The sequence below is a fragment of the Triticum urartu genome, chromosome 2A, assembly GCF_056163025.1.
Source record: "Triticum urartu cultivar PI428250 chromosome 2A, HENAU_Tu73, whole genome shotgun sequence".
Taxonomy (NCBI): Eukaryota; Viridiplantae; Streptophyta; class Magnoliopsida; order Poales; family Poaceae; genus Triticum; species Triticum urartu.
Window position 1 is genome coordinate 84974915 of NC_141874.1, and position 5351 is coordinate 84980265.

At 44.8% G+C, this 5351-nt stretch overlaps 1 pseudogene; it reads right to left on the reverse strand.

The window, feature by feature from the left end:
• Positions 1 to 657: 657 nt before the first annotated feature.
• On the reverse strand, positions 658 to 2889 carry LOC125535853 (L-type lectin-domain containing receptor kinase SIT2 pseudogene; annotated as a pseudogene).
• Positions 2890 to 5351: the final 2462 nt, after the last annotated feature.

Below are 5351 nucleotides of genomic sequence, written 5' to 3' on the forward strand. Positions count from 1 at the left end.
GGGAGAAAAGAGCAGGAATTGGGCGGAGAGCGGCGGGGAGTGGAAGAAGAGAGTGGGGGATTTTGGCGCGGAAACAGTGCGGGGTGCTACAAAAGCGCGGGCTCCGCCTTCCTTTTGGGTAGGCCAAGGGGCGGAGAGCGAGGTTTCGCGTGTCCGGACTCCCGCAAACCTCCCCCGTGTTTGTCTCTGGTTTGCGGAAGAAATCGCATTCGAGCCGTCCAGCGGACTGATACAGGACCGCGTTGGATGGCTTCCACGGTTCAGACTTCCGGACAGTTGCGGGAGGTTTGCGAGTCGGCGTTGGAGATGCCCTTAGTGAGAGCAATATGGGCTAGGCCACAGATGTCATGCTGAAAGTATAATAGCGCGAAGAAATTTCTGGCGTGAGACAGTGAAAGTAGGTCTTGACTCTTGAATGTCACACTGTGCTAGCAAAAGGCTTATGGGTGTCACAAAAGTGCAAACCAAGCTGAAAATAACCAAATCATGTTACAACAGAGGGCTTATACATCTGATCGGGTCACTTGATTGACTAATGTCACACTGTGCTAGCAAAAGGCCTCTGGGAGTCACAAAAGTGCAAACCAAGATGAAAATAACCAAATCATGTTACACAAAAGTGCAAACCAAGGTGAAAATAACCAAATCATGTTACAACAGAGGGCTTATACATCTGATCGGGTCACTTGATTGCTACATATTCCCTGGGGGCATCATACTAAGTCTACTAATTTATTTTCCATACAAGCACTCAGATATAACATACACCACCGTTCCTTCATATGCAAGTACACGTTAATAAATCAGAATTATATTAAACAACACAAACATCCTAGGTCATCATCGCCCCCCTGAGAGACCAGAGAATGTGCCGATGCTTGTCGTTAGGTCGGGAAATCCTCTGATTTGCATCATATTGACGTTGTTGATATGTGTGGGTGCCATCTCCGGCAGTGCGGTCTCTCCGTCGAGGTACTCCATGACTTGCTTCATGCTAGGCCTCGCACTGGGCAACGGATGCAAGCACAAGAGCCCTAGCTTCAACACCATGCTGGCCTTGTCCTTGTCATAGTTACCATGAAGCCTTGTGTCCATAGTTTGCAAGAGGGTTCCATTGTGACAATGCTCGCGTACCCAATCCACCAGCATGATGTGTTCGTCTTTGGAGTCTTGCTTAATGGGTCTCTGTCCACATGCTACCTCAAGAAGGAATGTGCCGAAGGCAAAAACATCTGTAAGAGGAGAAGCCTTGCCCGAGCGTAGCAACTCTGGGGCTAGGTAACCCATGGTGCCAACCACATGTGTGGTTTGTAGGTCGGTACCATGATCATATAACCTTGCGAGGCCAAAATCACCGAGCCGTCCATTCATTTCACCATCAAGGAGCACATTGCTTGCTTTTATGTCTCTATGTATGACAACCTTTTCCCATTTCTCGTGTAGATACCACAAGCCACATGCTATCCCATTGATGATCCCAAACCTCTGGGTCCAGTCAAGTGTCGGCTTGTCCTCTCCACAATACAGGTACTTATCAAGACTGCCATTCGGCATGTACTCATACACCAGAATGAGCTCATGTTCACGCCGGCAATAACCAAGCAACTGCACTAGGTAGCGGTGTCGAAGGCGACCAATACTTACGACCTCGGCGATGAACTCCTTCATCCCCTGCCTTGACTCATGGGACACTTTCTTCACGGCTACCTCCAAGTTGGATACCGGGAGTACTCCTTTGTATACTTTCCCAAAGCCTCCTTCGCCTAGGAGGTTCTTGTTCTTGAATCCTTCCGTCGCATGGTACAGGTCCTTGTACGAGAAGCGATGTGGCCCGAACTCCACCTCCCAATCCTCCCGTAGCTCGGCATACCTCCGATGCCTTCGTACGAGAAGGGTGATGGCGGTTCCCACGGCCGCGATGAACACTGCGGTGGCAATCGGAAGGACGATCTGCAAGACTTTAGATCGAACCTCCTGACGACCACGGAACAACTTGGGCAAATTTGTGATGTTGATTGCCGGGGCAGGGCCATCCAGGCCAAAGCTCCAACCAAGCACGGAGTAGAGCGTGCTGAGTGAGCCGGATGCACCCGAGAAGCCAACAAAAGATGGGTCCTCGAGCACATCGGAGAGGTTGGTGGTGGCTGTAAACAATGGCCTGCGAGGTTTGGCAGCGCCGAGGGGAGCCAAGGTCGACACGACCTGTGTGATCTGTGCATCATAATCGACCCACAGTTGCATCGGATCTCCACTATTCAGAGATAAGTTTGTGAAGCTACCAGTCTTGTGATCATAGAAACCAGCCGTGTGGGCTTCAACGGAGATTAGCCCGTTGACGTCGATGCCGACATGGTTGCTGTCTATGTCCTTGAACTCCCCGTTGCCGAAGGTGTCGAGCTCGGCCACGAAGATGCGGTTGTCGGGGCGGCCGTTGGTCGAGGCGTTGAAGAGGCCTAGGAAACTGCCTGGCATGGCGCCGGAGAAGTTCCTGCCGGGGGCGACGAAGAAGGCCATGCCGCCGCTGCTCTCCTTGTCGAACTCGGACTGGACGGCAAACACGAAGGAGAGCGAGAAGGATCGCACCGTGCCGCCGGCGCCGTGACGGAAGCGCAAGGGAGCCCGGTGGAACGCGTAGCCTATGATGTCGGAGCTGTTGGTCAGCTGGAGGAGTCCGCCGGGTTGGACCATGGCGGAGCCGTCGAGGGTGATATCTGCTCCCCGGAAGCCGGAGTAGACGAACGACTGCGCCTGCGCAGTGCAGAGAGCTACATGGTCGGGGCCAAGGGAGAGGATCATGAGGCACAAAGAGTACGCAAGGATGGATCTATGCAGCTTGGTGGCCATGTCTACAGCTAGGCTGCAAATAGGTACGTGGTGGGGAAGTGAGAAAAGTTGTTTGCAGTATTCGGCTACTACACACGTACAAGTACCAACACAGTTTATATTATTGGAGGGTTAACTTGCCAAAGTCAAGTGTATGATGCGACCATGGGACATAATATGCTATCTGAATGCGTGGCCTGATAATGACAAGCATGAGATAATAAATTTTCTTGACATTTTTACCTTTTTGTTGAATGGAGACCGCAATAAGTTAACATGCGATGCGACTACGGAATTTGTCAGCGCAGCCTCTAGTTCTGAACAAAATGACGCATGGCAGCAAGCCTTTTCAATGGCACGGTACAAGAGAACAGATCAGCCACATATTGCGTGTGATTTAAGGTGTTTGCAAGCAATCACTCACTCCTCACGACAAGTGCTACTACATTTAACTGCAGAAAACAAGTACTAGGACTATCGGGCCTTTCATCCCGTCTTTATCCGTAGAACTTTCTCGACCAATCCGGTCTCGCACCGCAAAACTTCACCCAACCAAAATATACACTGTTGTTCTTAATTTCTATCACCAGTACGTCCGATCCATCCAATCCAAGTGGCATGAAGAACAAGTGTCCTACTTTTGAAAAGACTGTAGTCTTTATTATTTTCTGTTTGCTAACAGTAATCTTGAGGCTCGGCTGCTCCTTTGGTTTGACCCATACAAGGGGGTGCTGTTACAAGTCAACCTCTGATCTCCCTTGCCTCCTAGTACTCCCTCCGTCCGAAAATACTTGTCGGAGAAATAGATAAAAATGGATGTATGTAGAATTAAAATACATCTAGATACATCCATTTCTCCGACAAGTATTTCCGGACGGAGGGAGTATATTCTATGGCCCTATTGGCTATTTTAGAGTTGGAGAGGGAGAGTCCCATGCAGTACCACAGTTCTTTGAAATGTGTGAAAGCAGTGATTTGAAATAAGTGAAATCAGTTTTTTAAAATGAGCAGAATCACTATTTGAATTGAATAAAATAACTATTTTTAAATGAGTGAAATCAATTTTTTTAAAATGAGTGATATCATTATTTTGAATTGTGTGAAATCAATATTTTTTTAAATGAGTGACATAGTGAGTGAAATTATTTTTTCAAATGAGTCAAATCTATTTCCAAATGAGTAAATAAGCGAGTGAAATCAGTTTTTCAGAATGAGCTAAATCAGCTTTTATGAAATGGGTGAAATTAGTTTTTGAATTGAGTGAAATTAGTTTACGAAATGAGTGAAACTAGTTTTTTGAAATGACAGAAATCATTTTATATGAAGCAGATTTAAGTGCGAAATATGTGGAACTTGTTATTTCAAAAACGTGAAACTGGTTATCTAAAAAATGTAAAACTAATTCTTTCAAATCCGTTTTTAAAATTACTGAAATTATATTGTTTTAGTGAAATCAGACTTTTGAAATATGATATTTGTGAAGCCCATTTCTATGCCTCGAACTGGTATTCTTGAAATATATTTCCACAATATCGTATTTCAATTTCATGTATAAATCAGGAATATTAGTTTGCACACTAAAGTATGCATCTTCGCAAATTTCAAATTTCAATTTCAATGAAACAAGTAGCTTCATTGTGAAATAAAACTAAAGTTAAAATATGATTGATACTTAAAAAAAGTAAAAATATATCCAAAGCAGTTGTATTTTAAAGATCTTGTGGGCCTTAATAATTCAAATATGTAAAAAAAAACTACTCCCTCCATTCCTTTATCTAAGGTGTATTATTTTCAGCACATTAACCAAGGCACATAATTATGTACTATTTGGGACGAAATTACCCTTGTCTAATTCGTAGATTAGCGGCAAGTAAATCATTTAGGATAGGAAAGGAAGAGATACATGCAATTGGGAGAGAGATAGTTTCCTATTCTTTCTATACAAGAAGAGATACATGCAATCAGGGGAGAGATACTTTCCTTTTTCTGGAGGGCCAAGATCGGAATTACGAGGAATTAGAACAAATGCACCTTACATTATGAAATTTTATCAAAAAACAAATACACCTTATATAAAGGAATGAAGGCACATAATTATTATTTTGGGAATTTTGGTTAAAAAGTTGTGAGCAATTCAAAATGTCAGAAATGAAAACAAAAGACAAGTCTTTAGTTTGGAGACAAAGTCTAGTGTGTGTGCAACCACCCACCCATGGAAAAGAATTCTATGAGACCAGGTTTGTGATTTGTGAATGTCACGTGTCATCCATCAGGACGGGTCTCACCTGCTAACCGTGAGACCTAGTCTTATATAATTTTTTTCCACCCACCCATCGCTCCACTCTCGTACGCTTCGCCGACAACCATCCTGACAAAGAGTTGTGCATGTCTGGGCGTATTATAGTGTATACTCTAGCAAAATGTTTCGCCTCTTTATACCGCAAATCACCGCACCATGCCTAGTCGGATGGTGGATACATTAATGTCGTTACATACAGGCACTGGTAGAATTATTACTTTCGGCAACA